The 24941-nt window shown below is 36.0% G+C and overlaps 1 protein-coding gene and 1 non-coding gene across 7 annotated transcripts in view; both read right to left on the bottom strand.

Moving 5' to 3' along the window:
* BBS9 (Bardet-Biedl syndrome 9) overlaps positions 1 to 24941 on the bottom strand; it is a 477322-nt gene that overhangs the window by 316192 nt on the left and 136189 nt on the right. The gene's annotated exons all lie outside the window — the stretch shown is intronic.
* LOC136128634 (U6atac minor spliceosomal RNA) lies at positions 21722 to 21849 on the bottom strand. The gene has a single exon (XR_010656224.1). It is a non-coding gene; the product is annotated as a U6atac minor spliceosomal RNA (small nuclear RNA).

Raw genomic sequence — 24941 nt, 5'->3', positions numbered from 1 at the left:
TCAGGACTGCAAGGATTGATTCTTCAATATGAGAAAATCAATCAGTGTGATACACCATATTAACCAATTGAAGGAGAAAAACCATATGGTCATCTCAATAGATGTAGAAAAAGCTTTCAACAAAATTCAACACCCATTTTTCATAAAAACTCTCCAGAAAGTAGGCAGAGAGGGAACTTACCTCAACATAATAAAGGCTATATATGACAAACCAACAGCCAGAATCGTTCTCAATGGTGAAAAACTGAAACCATTTCCACTAAGATCAGGAACAAGACAAGGGTGCCAACTCTCACCAATATTATTCAACACAGTTTTGGAAGTTTTAGGCACAGCAATCAGAGAACAAAAAGAGATAAAAGGAATCCAAATTGGAAAAGAAGTAAAGTTGTCACTGTTTGCTGATGACATGATACTATACATAGAGAATCCTAAAGATGATACCAGAAAACTACTAGAGCTAATCAATGAATTTGGTAATATAGCAGGATATAAAATTAATTCTCAGAAACCTCTTGCATTCTTATACACTAATGATGAAAAGTCTGAAAGAGAAATGAAGGAAACAGTCACATTTACCATTGCAACAAAAAGAATAAAATACCTAGGAATAAACCTATCTAGGGAGACAAACGACCTGTATGCAGAAAACTATAAGACACTGATGAAAGAAATTAAAGATGATACCAACAGATGGAGAGATATACCATGTTCTTGGATTGGAAGAATCAATATTGTGAAAATGACTATACTACCCAAAGCAATCTACAGATTCAATGCAATCCCTATCAAATTACCAATGGCATTTTTTACAGAACTAGAACAAAAAATCTTAAAATTTGTATGGAGACACAAAAGAGCCCGAATAGCCAAAGCAGTCTTGAGGGAAAAAAACAGAGCTGGAGCAATCAGACTCCCTGACTGCAGGCTATACTACAAAGCTACAGTAATCAAGACAATATGGTACTGGCACAAAAACAGAAACACAGATCAATGGAACAAGATAGAAAGCCCAGAGATAAACCCACACACCTATGGCCCACTAATCTGTGACAAAGGAGGCAAGGATATACAATGGAGAAAAGACAGTCTCTTCAATAACTGGTGCTGGGAAAACTGGACAGCTACATGTAAAAGAATGAAATTAGAACACTCCCTACACCATACACAAAAATAAACTCAAAATGGATTCGAGACCTAAATGTAAGACCGGACACTATAAAACTCTTAGAGGAAAACATAGGAAGAGCACTCTAAGACATAAATCACAGCAAGATCTTTTTTGATCCACCTCCTAGAGTAATGGAAATAAAAACAAAAATAAACAAATGGGACCTAATGAAGCGTCAAAGCTTTTGCACAGCAAAGGAAACCATAAACAAGACGAAAAGACAACCCTCACAATGGGAGAAATTATTTGGAAATGAAGCAACTGACAAAGGATTATTCTCTAAAGTATACAAGCAGCTCATGCAGCTCAATATCAAAAAAACAAACAACCCAATCCAAGAATGGGCTGACGACCTAAATAGACATTCTCCAAAGAAGACATACAGATTGCCAACAAACACATGAAAGGATGCTTAACATCACTAATCATTAGAGAAATGCAAATCAAAACTACAATGAGGGGGCTTTCCTGGTGGCGCAGTGGTTGAGAGTCCGCCTGCTGATGCAGGGGACACGGGTTCGTGCCCTGGTCCGGGAAGATCCCACATACCGCGGAGCGGCTGGGCCCATGAGCCGTAGCCGCTGAGCCTGCACGTCCGGAGCCTGTGCTCTGCAACGGGAGAGGCCACAGCAGTGAGAGGCCCGCATACACCAAAAAAACAAAACAAACAAACAAACAAAAAACTACAATGAGGTATCACCTCACACCAGTCAGAATGGCCATCATCAAAAAATCTACAAACAATAAATGCTTGAGAGGGTGTGGAGAAAGGGAACCCTTTTGCACTGTTGAGTGGAATGTAAATTGATACAGCCACTATGGAGAACAGTATGGAGGTGCCTTAAAAACTAAAAATAGAACTACCATACCATCCAGCAATCCCACTAATGGGCATATACCCTGAGAAAACCATAATTCAAAAGGAGTCATGTACCACAATGTTCATTGCAGCCCTATTTACAGGACATGAAGCAACCTAAGTGCCCAGCAACAGATGAATGGATTAAGCAGATGTGACACATATATACAATGGAGTATTACTCAGCCTTAAAAAGAAACGAAATTGAGTTATTTGCAGTGAGGTGGATGGACTTAGTGTCTGTCATACAGAGTGAAAAGTAAGTCAGAAAGAGAAAAACAAATACTGTATGCTAATACATATACATGGAATCTAAAAAAAAGGTTCTGAAGAACCTAGGGGCAGGACAGGAATAAAGATGCAGACCTAGAGAACAGACTTGAGGACACGGGGAGGGGGAAGGGTAAGCTGGGACGAAGTGAGAGAGTGGCATGGACATATATACACCACCAAATGTAAAATAGATAGCTAGTGGGAGGCAGCCACATAGCACAGGGAGACAACTCAGTGCTTTGAGTCCACCTAGAGGGGTGGGATAGGGAGGGTGGGAGGGAGGGAGATGCAAGAGGGAGGAGAAATGGGAATATATGTATATGTATAGCTGATTTACTTTGTTGTATGGCAGAAACTAACACACCATTGTGGAGCAATTATACTCCAATAAAGATGTTAAAAAAAAAACTTTCACACACATTTATTTCCATATATGTACATCAGTTGCCTTAAATTCAATATACTGAAAACTAAACTTTTCTTTCTCATAAACCTGGTCCCTTTTCCAACCTTTCCTTCTCTTTCAATATCAGTACAATTAACCATATCACCATGTTATAGAAATGACCATAATTCTTTCTCTACCTCACGCCTCTTCATAAAAGGTCACCGAATCACATGACTTACTTGCTTCTTAGTGTCCTCATTTGCAAAGTGAAGCAGTTAAACCAGTTGAGCTAATGCCCCTTCTAGCTCAACTCTGTTACGATTTTAAGTCCTCCAAATTCTTGAATTCATTTGTCACTACCTTACTCTAGGCCAATGATTCTCAATCCTAGCAGTACATTAGAATCATCTGGGCGAATCTTCTAAAAAATCACCTATACCTAGTCCTTCTGGGGTCCAAAAATGAGTGTTATTTAAAGACCCCATGCTCCAGTGATTCTAAAGCCGCCAAAACTAAAAGCCACAAGTCTAAACCCTCAATATTGTCACTTCCAGATAAGGAAATTTTTTTTTTTTGCAGATAAGGAAATTCAGTCTCAGTGAAGTGAGAAGATTAGCTCAAGGTTTCCTACCTAGTGAATGGACCAAGCTCTCTCTTATTCCAAAACTCACATTCTTTTCATTGTGCCAAAGAACAACTACTATTTATATACAATCTACACCAACTGATATAATGCTTGCTTTTATGTTGCTTTAAAAATGTTTTCTTTTTTCCCCCATATGTGTATGGTTGGTGTCTCTTAAAAGGTCACAAGGTCAGAGATGTAGTCTTCTGATTTCCCCTATAGAAACTATGTCAGGATTGAGGACATAATAAGTATTAAGTCTACATTTTTAAAATCCCTCATAAAGTAGTGATTGGGGCTTGCATTTTCAAAATACCAAGAAGAGATCTATTTATCTCTTGAAAACTGCTACCGTAATTTAGAAATACTGTCAACTGATTGAGATGGAGAATCAGTGTGACACAAAGTTCAGGAGATAAGGACAATTCCTAACTTCAGAATTGTGGTGAATGGTGTTTTCCTATAGCTCATAAACTCAAGCTACCAAACATCAGACCTTTAGTGAACAACCAAATCTTATGATTAGACACCTTAGCAATGATAATTCTGCAGAACAATCCAGTTAAAACAAAGAATTTCAGAAACTCACTGATGTCTATTTTCTGACCTACTTTACTCCTACCTGAAAGTTTAGGCTAATCTTGACAAATCAACGTCTAAATTTCCTTTAGGCAGCTTAACCTTATTTCTGGCCTTAACTTTCTTCTCTAGGGAGAAAAGAGGGTTCTGTGATGAGCTGCATCCTCCAACTCCAGTCCTTCCTAACTTGATTCCATGTTTCCCCACAGATGCTGCATGTGGTCCTTGTGGTCTTTGTGGTCAATGTGGTCTTTGTGAAGTATACAGCCAGCTAGCTGCCTGAACTGCTGAGAGCACCCAACCAACAATATCCTGCCAACTTACCTTTTACCACTCAGAAGATGACATTTATTCACTTGTACATCTTCAATTCACACCCCTCTACACACATCATTTACTCCAATGAACACATGTACTTCATGACCACCTAGCTTTTGACTTTTTCTTCCTTCAATGATTGAGGCTATTTTGCAGACCTGCTAACAATATCTAGCAACTGGTTTGTTTTACAACTTCATTTTGGTAGAGTATAAAGTGACGCTATTGCAACAAAATACAGCATAATTTGAACAGTATCAAATGGTTTCCTTACAGCACAAATCTGTCTCCTTTTTGTAGGCCTAGAGAACTAACTTATTTGCAATGATACTTAATGATAAACAAATAATCTAAATCTATTAGAACTTAGCCCAAGTTAGTAACACCTTTAACTTATAAAAGCAAAATACTCCTCAGTGTCTATCAGCCCCTACAACTGAGTAATCACTAGTAACAAATATACCAAAAATGCAGTATGTAAGGCAAAGACTGTACTTCTAAACTGAAAGCCAACTTTTAAACACATTTCAGTACTAATAAGGAATTTTATTAATTTATTGATTTTATTTTATTTATTTTTGGCTGCGTTGGGTCTTCATTGCTGCGTGTGGGGTTTCTCTAGTTGCGGTGAGCAGGGGCTACTCTTCTTTGCAATGTGTGGGCTTCTGATTGTGGTGGCTTCTCTTGTTGCGAAGCACAGGCTCTAGGCGCGCAGGCTTCAGTAGTTGTGGCAAGCAGGCTCAGTAGTTGTGGCTCACGGGCTCTAGAGCACAGGCTCAGTAGCTGTAGCACACGGGCTTAGTTGATCTGTTACATGTAGGATCTTCCTGGACCAGGGATCGAACCCGTGTCCAGGAGGATTCTTAACCACTGTGCTACCAGGGAAGTCCCAAGCAATTTTTTGAAAATTCTAGATGGCCTATGGTAAGCCATCAATTGTAATAGATCACACAAGGCATATGACCTCTAAGTGGGAAATGAGAATGGCCTTCTTTATGGTTACTAATACTTCTGCTACTACGATGATTACAGACTGTAAATTTCCTTAGGGTTCAAATGACTTCAGAATTTTGCCATAACTCTAAAATTCAGTAAATACAGACCACAAAAAGAAAAAAATCCTAATTTTGTGGCTGCATGTGCACAGCTAAGTGATACTTTAATAGCAAATATAGGTTGCAAGTTAGAAGTTGAAAATTATACTATATTGCAGTCACCAATGAATTGCTGGTCATTCTTTGCGTTGTCAATTGCTTTATATTCTTCTTCTTTTTAATTACATGGTTTAAGGACATAAGTCTTGAATTTAGTAGCTTTGGGAGAAGACTTCTCACAGATACTGCATTCATACAATGCCCCTGCAAATATCATTACTGCATTCAATAGACTACCCATAGAATTTGCTATTTCAATTACTTGCCAAAATATTTTATTCTGTGCTATTTCTATTATATATCATGCTGGAGTCACAGGAATACAGGACTTAAAGGGGCATTTCAATGCTTAAAATGTAAAACAAATTATTCTGCTATCTAAAATAACCTAACTGGACTTCCCTGGTGGTGCAGTGGTTAAGAATCTGCCTGCCAATGCAGGGGACACAGGTTCGAGCCCTGGTCCGGGAAGGTCCCACATGCCGTGGAGCAACTAGGCCCGTGTGCCACAACTATTGAGCCTGCACTCTAGAGCCCACAAGCCACAATTACTGAGCCCACATGCCACAACTACTGAAGCCCGCATGCCTAGAGCCCATGCTCCACAACACAAGAAGCCACCACAATGAGAAGTGTAGCCCTTCCTTCCGTGCACCGCAAGGAAACATAGCCCCCGCTCACCACAACTAGAGAAAGCCCACACACAGCAACGAAGACCCAACGCAGCCAAAAAATAAAAAATTTTTTTAAAAAACTTAAGTGTGAAAGCAACTCCTACACACATGTGGTAATAATTTGCAAAAGCTATCTTTTATTGGATTCTAGGTAATAACGACATATGCTTTTTGTACATCTACTCTTACAAAACGAATTTTTCACAACATAACCTTTCAAGAAATCACAATGCTTCAGATACTTTCCATTGTACAATATCAATCCAATAATTCAAATATCTGGTTTACAGGACTTAGTATACAAACTTTTTAAGCTTACTATCAAAAGAAAAGCATTTCATCATTTTTACTCCAATACAATTTAATGATTGTAAAAAGACTCTTACATTTTACATCATAAAATTTCTTGTTTTCCTTTTTCTACATTTTCTTGTCCTGAGTAACAGAATTGACTATGGGAGATTTTGTTGATGCTAATATATGAATTTTGTGTATGTAAGGAAAAATGTTTCAGTAGCATGACAGCCTTCACTATAGACTGACAATTCATTGGGCAAAATAATTTGTCTTTTGCAACAAACAATCTTCTACTATTTTCAAGATGCTTCACTTTGTATAATACTTCTGAATTGACGTAAGTCTATCCTTTCCTTCTCTTCTTCTACATTCCTGGCATTAGATAAGGGAAAGAGGGAAGCTTGTCAGATTCTCTTTGACCTTACCTGACTTCCTGCACTACCATCATTCTTCTGTTAAGAAGCAATGTTGGGCTTCCCTGGTGGCACAGTGCTTAAGAATCTGCCTGCCAGTGCAGGGGACACAGGTTTGAGCCCTGGTCCGGGAAGATCCCACATGCCGCGGAGCAACTAAACCCACACACCACAACTACTGAGCCTGTGCTCTATAGCCCGCATGCCACAACTACTGAAGCCCGTGTGCCTAGAGCCCATGCTCCACAACAAGAGAAGCCACTGCAATGAGAAGTCCGCACACCGCAATGAAGAGTAGCCCCCACTCACCGCAACTAAAGAAAGCCCACACACAGCAGCGAGGACCCAATGCAGCCAAAAATTAATTAATTTTTTTTTAAAAAAGGAAGCAATGTTAACACACACTCACAAATGGTACCTATGTGAGATAATGAATGTGTTAATTAGCTTATGGTAATCATTTCAAAATGTAAACATATATCAAACCATCACATGGTACACCTTAAATATAGAGAGTTTTGTCAATTATACCTCAATAAAGCTGGAAAAAAGAAGCAATGTTAAGAAGAAGTACGTAAAAGTACTTAAAAGAGGAACCTGTTAACTTATCTACATCAGCCCTCATTAGCTACCAGTTTTTTTATTAATTTTATTTTTAAAAAATAACAATTACTTAACACTCCAACCTTTTGGGTCCTCTTGAAATAAGTGTTTTGGAAAGAAGCAAGTTGTGAATAAATTAATAACCGTAAGCCTATTATAGTAAAGTTTCTGAAAATCAAGGAGAAAAATCTTAAAAGCAACTAGAAAAGGACAGACTACCTTCAAAGAAGTAATAGTTAGAACAACACAGCTAGCTTCTCAATAATAACTACAGAAACCAGAGGACTAATGGACTGATATTTTCAAACTGTTGAAAGAAAATAACTGCTAATCTAAAATTCTATACCCAGCAAAAATACCCTTCAAAAATGAACATAGGTAAAGAAGTCATTTCATTCCAGACAAAAAAAAATCAAAAAACTTACCAGCAGACCCATACTCAAAGAAACAGTAAAGAGTGTTTTTTAGGGAGAAGAAAAACAATCTCAGATAAACACTTAAGGATTTAGAAAGGAAGAAGACTAGTAAAAAAAGTAAAAATGTAGACATATGTATATGTTATTAAATGTCCAAATTTTATAACTATTTCATGAATGTTTATTGTATCTACTTAGAACAGTACTGATATTGTTATTCATTTTTAAAGAAGAAAAAAGTTGAGACATATCCAAAGTTAATTTGTTCAAAATCCTAAACGTAACCTTGGCAATTTCAAGGAAAGAATCTTGGTCTACATTCTCCCTACCAATGCATGTTGTTTTTGAAATCTATAATTAAGAAGTCAAAATAAAAAATTAAAATTAAGAATAAGGAGGTCAAATGATTAGAGGCCTAAGTAGAATATCCTGGGCTCACTAATGCTTTGACATTGAGAAACTATTTTCTTGGTAGTGCATCTGTGAACTGGATATTTTCTGTTTGCCCTGCAAACATTTTATCTGCTTCCAACCTGCTGTGTGCCAGAAGAAGCTCATCACTGCATCAAAGGATCTCTTTTCCTCTGGCTTCCAGTTGAGTTTGGCCAATGAGGATCACTGGCAAGAGACTGGAGAGAGGGAGGAAAATGCGGTCAGGGTATTTATTTCCTCGGCTCCTTCCCTGCTAGGTCACCAAGCTTGGTTATGTCCCTCAACCTAAGACAACAGGGGCTGTCAGATGGCCCTCTCTTCAAGATCCAGTAACCAATCCCATCTTTTGTCCCTTCATATATAGGGATGATAATATTTCCCACTGGTGCTAGCCTCACCATCTCTTTATCATCCCTTGTTATTATCTCTTACTCTTGTTCATAACTCCTCTCTCAATTACCCCATTTGAGTGTGCAGTCTATTTGCCGCCAAGACCCTGATCTATATAACTGCGTGCCAATATATAACACGGAAGGTAGTAAAAATAGAACAGACACTAAGAGCTCAGACTCTAAAGTCAGAAACAATTGGAACTGGATCCCTGCTTTAAAACTGTGTGGCTCTGGAGAGTATGCTCACATCTCTAAGCCTCTGTTATCTCATCTGTAAAATTAAAAAGTAATACTAGTACTTGCTTCAAAAATTGTTGTTTGGTGTGAATTATTTAATGTAAAGAGCTTAACCCAAGTGCCTGGTACAAAGTAAGGGCTTAATAAGTATTAAATAATTATTATTTTTATCATTATTATTATCGATTACCACTATCTGCTTCACAGGTATGGTATAAAATTGACCACATGACTATAATTCTGGAATAAATATATCCATCTCACTCCAGCTTCTTATTTTGATTAATATTTAATACATCAAGTTTCATACCAGAAAACCATGTCAAAGAGGCAAACTATACCTTTTACAATATGCTACTTTGCCTACCACTAGATTAAAATGCAACTAGTATGGATACTTTTTTCAGGCTATGTAAATAAGCCTGTACATTTTAGAAGTGAGCAATAGCACAATAAGTGGTTCTGCTCCAGTCAACATTACTGGGAAAAAAAATAGTGTCATAAATCAGCTGAATCTTATTTCAGCTGGCTCAAGACTTAAAGTAAACTCTAATTGGGTCAAGTCAAAGCAAATCATTTCAGTACATCATATACTTACATAACTGCCCTGAACCAAAAAAAAAAAGGATATACTAGATAGAAATTGAATGCATGCTTGGGATCAAAAATGCCCAAGAATAATAGCAGTAATTAAGAACTAAAACCAAGAACAGATGAAAGAGAAGATAAGGACCAAAATATAGTACCCATCCTTCAAGTTTAACATTGTGACTAAAAGTGTTAGTTAGTATGCATGCATCTGTGAGTAAAAAGACCAAATACAGCCAACAGTACTAAAGCTGGGCGCACGATAGCTAGATTGGTTGCATGTCCTTTGGAAAACAGCTGCAGCTGCTGCCTGCAGGGTCTGCATAATAATATATTTGGCAGCACTATAGAGATAACCATCTTCCAAATTTTCTCTATGTATCAACAACAATAAAAGACTGCTGACTTATTTAAACCACAAAGCAAAATATTTTTTTCTAGTTTGATTATGGTACTGGTTCAATATAGGTAGAAAAAGAAAAGTACAACTTGTTCCTTTGTACTGCGTCAAGGTACCAGTTCAACATGGATTCCATGTGGACTCCAGTTCAAGTCCTTGATCTTAGAAACCATAACGAGCTGCCTTCCTGAATCAAATTCCTCTAAGAAACACAATTTCCAAATCCCTGTGATTTGAACTCTTTGAACTTGATGCAATCCAGCAAACAGAAGAGGCTAAAACAAAACTGCACACATGTGGGCACTAAGTGATGTTGTTGACTCAGTGACCCATTACATAGTATTTACTAGGAAATATCTGTTTTGCCTAGCTTTCCTATCTTGGGCCCAATCTTCTAAGAAAGATATAATTCACAGACCACTGTATTCCTGCAAGGAATTTAATTCAATAACTAGAGAGTTATAGGCTCTCTAAGGAAAACAATCGTCAAAGTAAGCAAATTGGCAAATGCACCAAATCTAATAATAGTGTTGGCTGAAACATATATAGTAGTGCTATTAGTACTTGTATTAACTTATTCAATCCTCATATCAACCCCACGTGGTACGTATTTAAATTCTCTGCACCCCATTTTACAGAAAGAGGGTCTGAGGCACAGAGAATTTAAATACCTTTTGCCCAAGGTCTCATAGTTAGTAAGCTAGCGAGCATGTGGTCCAGGGTCCTCTGCTTTAACCATCACGATATCTTAACAGTAAAAACATGGCTTTTAAAAATATTCCTGAACTGTGACGTCACTGAACTGATTAAGGTTCTTCTAAAGCTCTGGTCTCTCCTATCTCTTCTATTCATTTTCATATTAACAATTCAAAGCCTGGATTTTCAAACAAATAAGAGAACTGAGCATATCTCTCCTAAAAAAAAGAAGGCTATCTCAAGATTTCTAAACAATGAAATTTCAGAAGGTTCTCTATGGTAAAAATGTAGAGGACTGAAAAACTGACTTGGATAACTATTTATAAGGTACCCAATTATTCAATAAGTTTTCAGTAACATGATGGTGTTTGGATATAACAAAATTGATTCTGCTTGATGTTTAAAGAGAAGCATCCTAGATGTAGAGAACAGACATATGGATACCAAGGAGGGAAGGGAGGGTGGGATGAACTGAAAGATTGGAATTGACATATATACACTACTATGTATAAAATAGATAACTAATGAGAACCTACTGTATAGCACACGGAACTCTACTCAATGCTCTGCGGTGACCTAAATGGGAAGGAAATCCCAAAAAAGAGGGGATATATGTATATGTATAGCTGATTCACTTTGTTGTACAGCAGAAATTAACAAAACATTGTAAAGCAACCATACTCCAATAAAAATTAATTTTTAAAATATTTTTTAAAAATAAATAAAAAATAAAGAGAAGCATCCTTTCATGATTTTGAATGTACTATTTTGCCAACCCAACTAGAACTTACTAAATATATTATCAAATGCCTGTTTTTAACTGCTTCTGTTCCTAAATAGAACATAACCAACTGAATTCCAGGAGTCAGCTGCATCGGTAGTATTGTGAAACATATATTTTGTTGCACACTGTATTTTACAAAAAGGTAGAAAGCATATGCCTAAGAAAGGATCTATTCCTTCTTGCTTCTCTGCTTCTTAACTCCTCTGTCACTTCCAGATTACTATATCTGTTGCCAGAATCACCTAAGTGTAATTGGTAAAATGCATCTACTAGTTTTAGATTCTGAAATCTGTAAGCCAAGTCACCTATGCCTAAAGACCAATCAATAGTTACAATTTCTTAGAGAAATACTTCTTTACATTCTTTAGTCATATACACACATTTTGCCCTTCACAAGTACATACTTTACAGTATGTTCTAACACAACTTGTTTATGTATTCAGAACAGTGATATTCGTTGCAATGATTGTTTCACACTAAAACAAAGCCGATGCCTACTCAGTACGTTCATAGGAGCAAGGATTCATAGGAGAAAACTCAACCAACTGAGATATCCACTGAATTCTGAAATAATTCACAACAGGTCATCTCCTAGAATCACAAGTTTTTCATTTCTACGTGTTCTTTTACTCTGGCTTGTTTTCTAAGGCTTACATCCCAGAAAATCAGTATGTTTTCCCTTTCATGTCAACAATGACTCTTTTTAAAGGTCTTTTCTATATCCGAGGCTGAAGTATACCTCCACTGAAATTTTCCTTTTCATTCTGCAACGCTTGAAGATAACCAGGCACAGAAAGACAAAAACTTTCCTTTGAAGAGTAAATGTTACTGGCACTTGGTCTTTTTCTCTTTTTTTTTTTTCCTGTTGTTTGTAACAAAAGTACTAAGTTCTAAGATTCAAGATACACTGTTGAATTCTATCTGGTTTCCTATTCTAAAAAAACCACAATTGGAGATAAAAAATTAATTCTGAACAAATTTGCTTCAGGGTACCTTCAGGGTCCATAGACCTTTAATCTTCACATACCAAGAGTGTTTATTCACCCCTGTTGGAAAGAAATGCAGGTTTGGGAAGTCAAAGGTTAGTCAATGGAGGAGAAAAATGGGGTAGAATCTCTTAAGATGACGGAAGAAAGTAGTGAAACCATCAAGTGTTTTCCCTGGCAAGCTGAGAGAACTGCTAAGTTTGGGTCAGATGTCTAATTTAAGTAGGAGTCCCATCTTGCTCTTTTTAGATTACCAAAATCTCAACAAAGCAAGTGATCATTCCAACTTAAAGATTTACCAAATTACAAACCCAAAATGAAAGCATGCCAAATAATGCAACTTCTGAATAATAATTGCTTTAAATTAATTGGGTGTCACATTTGTTTATAATATCAATAAAATTTTATCAAATTTCATCTAGTCACAAATTAAATTCTGATGATATAGTATTTTTTATATATGGTATATAATATTTTCCACAGTTCTATAATTTATAAGTACCAATCAATTCCAAGGTATGTTCAGACAGCTACTATCAAGAGTCACTAATAATAATATTTTTTGGGCTATTTTGTCAACAGTATGGTTAAACATTTATTGGTGTGGTGATTAAATCACATTGCAATGTATTTCCAGAAATTTTTTTCTTCATTTCTCTGCCTACTACAGGTTTTAAATACTCACATATTTTCTTCAAAGTCAGTGTCTTCTGAAATAGAAAGTCTAGACTTTCCTTTTTTTTTTTTTTTTTTTTTCTTTTTTTGCAGTACGCGGGCCTCTCACTGTTGTGGCCTCTCCCGTTGTGGAGCACAGGCTCTGGACGCGCAGGCTCAGCGGCCATGGCTCACGGGCCCAGCCGCTCCGCGGCATGTGGGATCTTCCCGGACCGGGGCACGAACCCGTGTCCCCTGCATCGGCAGGCGGACTCTCAACCACTGCGCCACCAGGGAAGCCCTAGACTTTCCTTTTTAACTTGTAAGTGCTGGAGGAAAATGTAGACATTCAAAAAGACAAGGAAATATTAGAAATGTAATTAAGAAGTAAAAGCAGAAAACTTGCTCAAGCCTCTTAGATTGTCTCATCCACCAGAGGGCAGACAGCAGAAGCAAGAAGAACTACAATCCTGCAGCCTGTGGAACAAAAACCACATTCACAGAAAGACAGACAAGATGAAAAGGCAGAGGTATAGGGACAAGATGAAGGAACAAGATAAAACCCCAGAAAAACAACTAAATGAAGTGAAGATAGGCAATCTTCCAGAAAAAGAATTCAGAAAAATGATACTGAAGATGATCCAGGACCTCGGAAAAAGAATGGAGGCAAAGATCAAGAAGATGCAAGAAATGTTTAACAAAGACCTAAAAGAATTAAAGAACAAACAAACAGAGATGAACAATACAATAACTGAAATGAAAAATACACTAGAAGGAATCAATAGCAGAATAACTGAGGCAGAAGAACGGATAAGTGACCTGGAAGACAGAATGGCGGAATTCACAACTGAAGAACAGAATAAAGAAAAAGGAATGAAAAGAAATGAAGAAAGCCTAAGAGACTGCTGGGACAACATTAAATGCAACAACATTTGCATTATAGGGGACCCAGAAGGAAAAGAGAGAAAGGACCCGAGAAAATATTTGAAGAGATTATAGTCGAAAACTTCCCTAACATGGGAAAGGAATTAGCCACCCAAGTCCAGGAAGCGCAGAAAGTCCCATACAGTATAAACCCAAGGAGAAACATGCCGAGACACACAGTAATCAAACTGGAAAAAAATAAACACAAAGAAAAATTATTGAAAGCAGCAAGGAAAAAACGACAAATAACACACAAGGGAATTCCCATAAGGTTAACAGCTGATTTCTTAGCACAAACTCTACAAGCCAGAGGGAGTGGCATGATATACTTAAAGTGATGAAAGGCAAGAACCTACAACAAAGATTACTCTACCCGGCAAGGATCTCATTCAGATTCGATGGAGAAATTGAAAGCTTAACAGACAAGCAAAAGCTAAGAGGATTCAGCACCACCAAACCAGCTCTATAACAAATGGTAAAGGAACTTCTCTAAGTGGGAAACAAAAGAGAAGAAAAGGACCTACAAAAACAAACCCAAAACAATTAAGAAAATGGTGATAGGAACATACATATAGATAATGATCTTAAACATGAATGGATTAAATGCTCCAAACAAATGGCACAGACTCACTAAATGGATACAAAAACAAGACCCGTATATATGCTGTCTACAAGAGACCCACTTCAGACCTAGAGACACATACAGACTGAAAGTGAGGGGATGGAAAAAGATATTCCATGCAAATGGAAATCAAAAGAAAGCTGGAGTAGCAATATTCATATAATAAAAAATAGACTTTAAAATAAAGAATGTCACAAGAAACAAGGAAGGACACTACATAAAGATCAAGGGATCAATCCAAGAAGAAGATATAACAATTGTAAATATATATGCACCCAACATAGGAGCACCTCAATACATAAGACAACTGCTAACAGCTATAAAAGAGGAAATCAACAGTACCACAATAATAATAGGGGACTTTAACACCTCACTTACACCAATGGACAGATCACCCAAAATGAAAATAAATAAGGAAACAGAAGCTTTAAATGACACAATAGACCAGATAGATTTAATTGATATTTATAGGACATTCCATCCAAAAACAGCAGATTACACTTTCTTCTCAAGTGCACACGGAACATCCTCCAGGATAGATCACATCTTGGGTCACAAATCAAGCCTCAGTAAATTTAAGAAAAATGAAATCATATCAAGCATCTTTTCTGACCACAATACTATGAGATTAGAAATGAATTACAGGGAAAAAAACGTACAAAACACAAACATATGGAGGCTAAAAAATACGCTACTAAATAACCAAGAGATCACTTAAGAAATCAAAGAGGAAATCAAAAAATACCTAGAGACAAATGACAATGAAAACACGACGATCCAAAACCTATGGGATGCAGCAAAAGCAGTTATAAAAGGGAAGTTTATAGCTTCACAAGCCTACCTCAAGAAACAAGAAAAATCTCAAATAAACAATCTAACCTTACACTTAAAGGAACTAGAGAAAGAAGAACAAACAAAACCCAAAGTTAGCAAAAGGAAAGAAATCATAAAGATCAGAGCAGAAATAACTGAAATAGAAACAAAGAAAACAATAGCAAAGAGCAATACAACTAAAAGCTGGTTCTTTGAGAAGATAAACAAAATTGATAAACCATTAGCCAGATTCATCAAGAAAAAGAGGGAGAGGACTCAAATCAATAAAATTAGAAATGAAAAAGGAGAAGTTACAACAGACACCGCAGAAATACAAAGCACCCTAAGAGACTACAAACAACTCTATGTCAATAAAATGGACAACCTGGAAGAAATGGACAAATTCTTAGAAAGGTATAACCTGCCAAGACTGAACCAGGAAGAAACAGAAAATATGACCAGGCCAATCACAGGTAATGAAATTGAAACTGTGATTAAAAATCTTCCAACAAACAAAAGCCTGGGACCAGATGGCTTCACAGGTGAATTCTATCAAACATTTAGAGAAGAGCTAACACCCATCCTTCTCAAACTCTTCCAAGATCTAGCAGAGGGAGGAACACTGCCAAACTCATTCTATGAGGCTACCATCACCCTGATACCAAAACCAGACAAAGATACTACAAAAAAGAAAATTACAGACCAATATCACTGATGAATATAGATGCAAAAATCCTCAAAAAAACACTAGCAGAGTCCAACAACACATTAAAAGGATCATACACCATGACCAAGTGGGATTTATCCCAGAGATGCAAGGATTCTTCAATATATGCAAATCAATCACTGTGATACACCATATTAACAAATTGAAGAATAAATACCATATTATCATCTCGATATAGAAAAAGCTTTTGACAAAATTCAACACCCATTTATGATAAAAACTCTCCAGAAAGTGGGCATATAAGGAACATACCTCAACATAATAAAGGCCATATATGACAAACCCACAGCAAACATCATTCTCAATGGTGAAAAACTGAAAGCATTTCCTCTAAGATCAGGAACAAAACAAGGATGTCCACTCTCACCACTATTATTCAACATAGTTTTGGAAGTCCTAGCCATGGCAATCAGAGAAGAAAAAGAAATGAAAGGAAGCCAAACTGGAAAAGAAGAAGTAAAGGTGTCACTGTTTGCTGATGACATGATACTATACATAGAGAATCCTAAAGATGATACCAGAAAACTACTAGAGCTAACCAATGAATCTGGTAAAGTTGCAGGATACAAAATTAATGCACAGAAACCTCTGGCATTCGTATACACTAATGATGAAAAGTCTGAAAGAGAAATGAAGGAAACACTCCCATTTACCATGGCAACAAAAAGAATAAAATACCTAGGAATAAATCTACCTAAGGAGACAAACGACCTGTATGCAGAAAACTATAAGACACTGATGAAAGAAATTAAAGATGATACCAACAGATGGAGAGATATACCATGTTCTTGGATTGGAAGAATCAATATTGTGAAAATGACTATACTACCCAAAGGAATCTACAGATTCAATGCAATCCCTATCAAATTACCAATGGCATTTTTTACAGAACTAGAACAAAAAATCTTAAAATTTGTATGGAGACACAAAAGAGCCCGAATAGCCAAAGCAGTCTTGAGGGAAAAAAACGGAGCTAGAGGAATCAGACTTCCTGACTTCAGAATATACTACAAAGCTACAGTAATCAAGACAATATGGCACTGGCACAAAAACAGAAACAGGGATCAATGGAACAAGATAGAAAGCCCAGAGATAAACCCACGCACCTATGGTCAACTAATCTATGACAAAGGAGGCACGAATATACAATGGAGAAAAGACAGTGTCTTCAATAAGTCGTGCTGGGAAAATTGGACAGCTACATGTAAAAGAATGAAATTAGAACACTCCCTAACACCATACACAAAAATAAACTCAAAATGGATGAGAGACCTAAATGTAAGACTGGACACTATAAAACTCTTAGAGGAAAACATAGGAAGAACACTCTTTGACATAAATCACAGCAAGATCTTTTTTGACCCACCTCCTACAGAAATGGAAATAAAAACAAAAATAAACAAATGGGACCTGATGAAACTTAAAAGCTTTTGTACAGCAAAGGAAACCATAAACAAGACGAAAAGACAACCCTCAGAATGGGAGAAAATATTTGCAAACGAATCAACAGACAAAGGGTTAATGTCCAAAATGTATAAACAGCTCATGCAGCTCAATATTAAAAAAATAAACAACCCATTCCAAAAATGGGCCAAAGACCTAAACAGACATTTCTCCAAAGAAGACATACAGATGGCCAAGAAGCACATGAAAAGCTGCTCAACATCACTAATTACTAGGGAAATGCAAATCAAAACTACAATGAGGTATCACCTCACACCAGTTAGAATGAACATCATCAGAAAATCTACGAACAACAAATGCTGGAGAGGAGTGGAGAAAAGGGAACCCTCTTGCACTGTTGGTGGGAATGTAAAAAGATACAGCTACTATGGAGAACAGTATGGAGGTTCCTTAAAAAACTAAAAATAGAATTACCAGATGATCCAGCAAGCCCACTACTGGGCATATACCCAGAGAAAACCATAATTCAAAAAGACACATGCACCCCAATGTTCACTGCAGCACGATTTACAATAGCCAGGTCATGGAAGCAACCTACATGCGCATTGACAGACGAATGGAAAAAGAAGATGTGGTACATATATACAATGGAATATTACTCAGCCATAAAAAGGAGCAAAATTGGTTCATTTTTTGAGACGTGGATGGATCCAGAGACTGTCATACAGAGTGAAGTGAGTCAGAAAGAGAAAAACAAATATCGTATATTAACGCATATATGTGGAACCTAGGAAAATGGTACAGATGAACCAGTTTGCAGGGCAGAAACAGAGACACAGATGTAGAGAACAGTCCTATGGTCACCAAGCGGGGAAAGCAGCAGCGGGTGGGGATGGTGGTGTGATAAATTGGGCGATTGGGATTGACATATATACACTGATGTGTATAAAATTGATGACTAAGGGTTTCCCTGGTGCCACAGTGGTTGAGAGTCCACCTGCCAATGCAGGGGACACGGGTTCATGCCCTGGTCCGGGAAGATCCCACATGCCGCAGAGCAGCTGGGCCCGTGAACCTACGCGTCCGGAGCCTGTGCTCCACAACGGGAGAGGCCACAACAGTGAGAGGCCCACGTATCACACACACAAAAAAAAGAAATTGATGACTAATAAGAACTTGCTATATAAAAAAAAATAAATTAAATAAAATTCAAAACAAAGAGACAAATACTGTATGTTACCACTTATGTAGAATCTGAAAAATAAAACAAATGAATGAATATAACAAAACAGAAACAAACTCTCAGATACAGAGAACTAATTAGTGGTTACCAGTGAGGAGAAGAATGGGGGAAGGGCAAGATGGGGTAGGTGATTAAGAGGAGCTAACTATTATGTATAAAATAAGTAAGCCACAAGGATATAATGGGCCTTCCCTGGCAGTCCAGTGGTTAAGCCTCCTCACTCTCAATGCATGGGGCACGGGTTTGATCCCTGGTCAGGGAACTAAGAGCCCACATTCTGCACAGTGTGGCCAAAAAAAAAAAGAAGTAAAAGCAAAACTAATGGTTAAAATTTAGGTATCACATAAAATTTTGGTCCTTTTAAAATATATATTTCTTAATTTTGCCCACTTTATTGCATTTTTAAACAATAAAAATTTAACTATATAGTCTGTAATCTTTAAGCTTCCATTATAAAAATGCTTTTTGATCATTTCCCATTTCAAACCTAAAATTAAATAACAAAAGCTGTGTATGAATAACATTAAGAGAATGATATGAGTAGAAAAATATGGGGAAATCCTCCATCATGGTTAAGAATTTTACTCTTAAAAATCAATGGCAATTCATCTCTCTCTCTTATTAATTAGGGAGAAACAAACCTCTCTGAACTTCTGCCTCTTTGATTCGACTTTAGATCCAACATCACTTAAGTACAAATCCCAACACTACTTGCTTTAAAGGTAGATTACATAACATCTTTGTATATCCTTTAATCTACAACCATATTTCAAATATTCAATATGCCCACTCAGGTGGTACCTAAATAAAAGACTAAAAGATTATACTGGTCTCATTCTAACAATAGACATATTAAGTTATTTCCATCTACAGCAAACTCTACTTAGGAAAGAAGAGACTATTTGAAAAAGTCTTAGACAAAATAAATGTATCATCAAGAAAATCATTTGAAATAAAGCACAGAGTATCACAGAATAGCTTTCTTTTTTTATTGTGTCATTTACTTCGATGAACACTAAAAGCAACCATCTGAGTTTTTAGATGAATAGGTAATTACCTAGAAAATCAAATTTTGCTTCATGAATATAAATTCATTTTTAATGTTCATCATGTTTAGGCTTTTTTAAAACAAGCATGACTATGATAACATAAAAGCTTCTAAATGTGATTTACTTAGTAAGGACATAACTCGAAGGTATCACATTAAAGTTGCCACTTACAGCTCGGGTATCCAACAGCTAAAAGGGTCAGCTGCATTACTGAAAGTGAGAGGGCAGATGCTGCCCATTAATGCCCACTGCCTTAAATCAATAGCAGCCTCCAGCCAAGGCCTGCTTCTCCCTCCCCTCTCCAGAAAGCCACACACATCCCACCAAATGTGAAGGGGAGGAAAGATAAAAATGTGAATATGTACATACATATATACATACATACATGAAAGTGTTTTGTGTGTGGGAGGGGAGGGGATTGCTGTTGATGACAATAGTAAACATCTCCAAATGGAAAGATATTTAGAAGTAGTCTTATTGCTACTAGCTGGCCAGATCAAAGTTAAACAGCCTCGTATAATACAGAATAAATAATTCACCTGTAGTGGCTTCTAAAAATATATATATTAAACTAAGATTCACAGTCTGCTGCTTCTGTGCTTTTAGTTCATAGGTTTCAGGCCACTCAGAAAGAAAGGGAGAAAATGTCTTTAATACACCCCCAACATTAGGGCAATGTAACTCATGCTCCACTGAGAAATGAAGTAGCATAAAAATATTTCTAGCAGTTACATTGAAGCCACACATAAAAGTTTGTTCAATCTCTTCATATAGGAAAAAACTTAAGTCTCCCAGAAACAAAAGGTGATGTACTTAACAGAGAATAAAAGTAGCTATTGGGGGGGATTAAGTATATTACTCATTAATAATTACAGAAATTAAAAGTATATGAATCACAATGGCCCAGTGGTCTACAGACATAGGTTTTTATCTATTGGTTAAACAAGACACAATATTATTTAAACACAGAAAAGAGAAAATGGAAAAAAACATAGATAATACACGGCACTCAGTCTTTGCTATCCTACAAGACAGTGTATTTTATTGTAAATTTTCTTTACTTAACACTGTTTCCTAGATGGTATTATATGACCTCAAGAAACAATATTTCACGGGTTTCCCTGGCAGTCCAGTGGTTAACACTCCGTGCTTCCACTGCAGGGTGCGAGGGTTCAATCCCTGGTTGGGGAACTAAGATCCCACATGCTGTGCAGCATGGCCAAAAAAATAATAAATAATATTTCAATAGAAACAATAGAAGTTTGCATTATAAGGTATGAAGTTGTTCAGTGCCTAGGTAGAAATATACTCTGACCTACATTGACTCATCTCCTCTCTTGTGACAAATTACAGATCCCTTTTTTCTTTTGCCCATGAGTCCTCTGCTTGCCTATTTCATCATTGGATGAAAAAAGTCAAAAGGTACAAAATTCCAGTTATAGGATGAATAAGTACTGCAGATGTAATGTACAACAAGACAAATATAATGAACACTGCTCTATATTTTATATGAAAGTTGTTAAGAGAGTAAATCCTAAGAATTGTCATCACAAGAAAAAATTTTTCTATTTCTTTAATTTTGTATGCATATAAGATGATAGATGTTCACTAAACTTATTGTGATAATCATTTCATGATAGATGTGAGTCAAATCATTATGCTATACACCTTAAACTTACACAATGCTCTATGTCAATTATATCTCAAGAAAACTGGAAGAAAAAATTAAAAAACTCAATGAACACTTACAGTGGGTGAATTTAATTATATGTAAATTATACCTCAATAAAGTTGAATTTTTTTAAAGAAAAAAAACCTGAGGTTTCTCCCAAAGAGCATCAGAGTGTTGTGTAATTTCTGATTATCAAAAAATTTTTGCTGGTATAACCCGTTCTATTTTCACTCTCTTATAATTATATATTTCAAGTGGCCAGTACTGATACATACATATATGAGTTTGATAAGAATATAAAATATTTCCATGTAAAATATGTAAGAGAAAGAAATTTTGACATAATCCATTAGAAGATAATTAAATATGCTTTCTTAACCATATGCGTGTTGCTAGGCCTGAAGGCCTCTTCCATCCTTGTCAAGGGGAGTGCTAACCTCTCCTTTCATACAACACTAAATATGCTTTCTATGAAGTGCTATGAGACACTTTGTACATAAAAATACATGAACTCATGACTGCTGACATAAAATAAAGTCAATGCCAATAAAACCATAATTCTTTTAAAATTTCTTTTCTACAACCTAAAGTTAACAGTACAGGCATACTCATTAGCATAATAAATAACTATGCATATAAGGAATTCAAATCACAATTATGCCCTTCATGGAATATGGATCTAAGACTCTTCATGAGTTATTCATCTATGTCTGACAGAATAAAAAAGGTTAATAAAATGTTTGACCTGAACAAACAAATAAATGTTCCATAAACAAATTCCCATCATCCACAGAAGGGAAGACAGGATTACTGAGACTAAATTCCCACAAAATTGAAAACACTTTTTTCAGGCCATAGTTTTAATCCACTCCTATAACAAATGCATTATGGTCAAAAAAAATTTTTAAGCAGCCAAACTTAATATTTTTTAAATTTCCCATAGGCAAAGCGTTCAGGCTGTGAAGCAGTATGCCTTTGTCCCTTCTGAGTCACTCGTTTTCAATTGCTTCATTAATCCCTTTAGTCAGTCAGTCATTCAACCAATGTTCATTGAATACCAACTGCCATGCTTGAAGAAACTGAACAGGGTGGTCCCTATGTGAAAAGAAGAAATGCCCATTCTTTTTTTTTTCAGTTTTATTGAAGTATAATTGACAAATAAAATTGTATATATTTAAAGTATACAATGGGATGATCTGACATACATACACTTCATGAAATGATTATCACAACCAGATTTAACACATACATCACCTTACATGGTTGCCATTGTGTGTGTGTGTGTGTGTGTGTGTGTGATAAGAATGCTTAAGGTCTATTCTCTTGGCAAATTTCAAGTATACAACACAATATTATTAACTATAGTCACCATGCTGTACATTAGATCCCCAGAGCTGATTAATCTTATAACTGAAGCCTTGTGCCATTTGACCAGAATCACTCCATCTCCCTCACTCCTAATAACCACTATTCTAGTCTCTGAGATGCCCATTCTGTAAGCCAACTCTCCAGAGAAAAATCTCAGCTGGAGAAGGTATTCTCCCCAGACTTGAAACTAAAGTGTCCCTAAAGACTACACATCATAGGACCCCAGTCCTAGCCACAGAAAGAGCCTAGATTGGGGAACTAAGACGTATTAGAATTCACACTGGAAGACAAATGACTTGTTTCTGTGCTACATGGCATTCTGAATGAAACTCACCTAATACTGCTATTCAGTTTAGCTTGTTTTTAAGAAACCAAACATTGTAGACTCACTGGGCTTCTAGGAACTAGTGAATTTCACTACATATCTGAGTATCACTTGGGAGGTTCAAATGGCTTAAAGATGAGTTTGCCAAAACTCAAGGTACTGTATTAATTCATTTTCATATTGCTAAAGGTAAAGCAATACTTCTAGTCAAAACTGGATTTCCTGAACTCAAATGTGACATAATCTTGAAAGACTTTTTCAAAATAAATATGAATTCTCATGAAATATATACAAGCTGGAAGAAAGATATATATTGGGGGGGAATAACACAAGAAAGGTGACAAGAATCTCCTTAAAAGCAACACATAACTATTGCTTGATTTTTCTAAAGTATTTTTAAATTATAGCACTTAAAAATGGGCAAAAGTAACCTAGACAAGAATTATTCTAATTTTAACAAAACTTCATTTAATTTTTCATAAAGACTAGTTTTTAGACATAAGTAATTAAGGAGTAAAAAAGGAAAGAATTAAGATGAATAATCAATCCAAAGTTACTCTAAGGATATGAATTTGTTGATTAAGAGTAAAGAATTCACTATCTAAATTCTATTATAGCAAACACAAATTCTGTCTGATAAAAGTGGCAAAAAAGCAACAAATAAAATTTATGAGATCTGCCTTTAGGCAAACACCAATAAATAAAAATTATTTTATAATATTTTGTTATTTAAATAGAAATTTATTTTGCTTAACTTTTTTTAAACTACAAGTTAAATATTTGCTGGACTGAAACTGGCACAAATAATTATTATTATAACTATTTTCTTTAAAGTAATTTTTGTGTAGAAAACAGTAATACATATCCATTTCTGGCAGAGACTAATAGTCTGGGGAAAAAAGAAATAAAACAAATGCATAGGTTTAGTGGATCACATACACTATATACTTTACTTAAAAAGTAATTCATTTCAATGATACATAAAGAAATCCCTATGTTTAATTCTAAATCATGAAAATTTTTCTACACCACCTCAAATATGGGAAATTTGTTCTAATCTTAGAGTACATCATTCCTGGGCATTACTTCTATCATATCACTATGCCACACACACCAAAAAATAAAAAATAAAATAGCAAATCTTTCAACAAACTATAACTTTGATTCTTGTAATCTTCTTTCCATAAAACTATGCAATACGTTCTAAATTTTGCCATTTTTATATGGTGATGCTTTAATGGTTGCAGTAGTTGTGGTGATGTCAGTTACACTAAAGAACAACAGATGGGCAGGAGGGAAGAACAAAGCATTTCCTACCATCTGGAAGCCTGTAGAAATTTTAAAAAGCGGCAAGATAACTTTTTTATCTCCATCTGCCCATTACTCCCAATGTGATTGTGTTTTAATTTTTCATATTTTTCTGCTGAACTTTAAGTACTCTGAATATTGTTTCCATAGAAATTGTTCCTGCTGCTTGATCACTCACACACTAGCTCCATGCTGCATTCACACAGTATGGGCATAGCTGAGGCTTTGCAAAGTAGAGAATTTTTTTTCCAACTACAGATCTTGAAAGATGTCATATATGCTTTCTCCATCATTAACAAAGTTTTTTTTAAAAGAAGGGAAATGTAGAATTTTTATACTCCTAAACGTTCAGAGTTATTGCAAAATTCATTGCTAAAGGTAAATTGTTATATGGTCCAAATCAGAATAATTTTCCTTCCAAGAAAAATTTTTAAATGTTCAATTAATAATGAACTGTTCCTACTCATTTGAAATACGAAGGTAACAAGATGGGATAAGAAGAGAGAAATTTGCTGTTGGAAATAAGTATAAGTGAGAGATAAAAGGT

The sequence above is a fragment of the Phocoena phocoena genome, chromosome 9, assembly GCF_963924675.1.
Source record: "Phocoena phocoena chromosome 9, mPhoPho1.1, whole genome shotgun sequence".
Lineage (NCBI taxonomy): Eukaryota > Metazoa > Chordata > Mammalia > Artiodactyla > Phocoenidae > Phocoena > Phocoena phocoena.
Note: the sequence above shows the minus strand (reverse complement) of the source record. Positions and strands in the feature narration are given on the sequence as shown.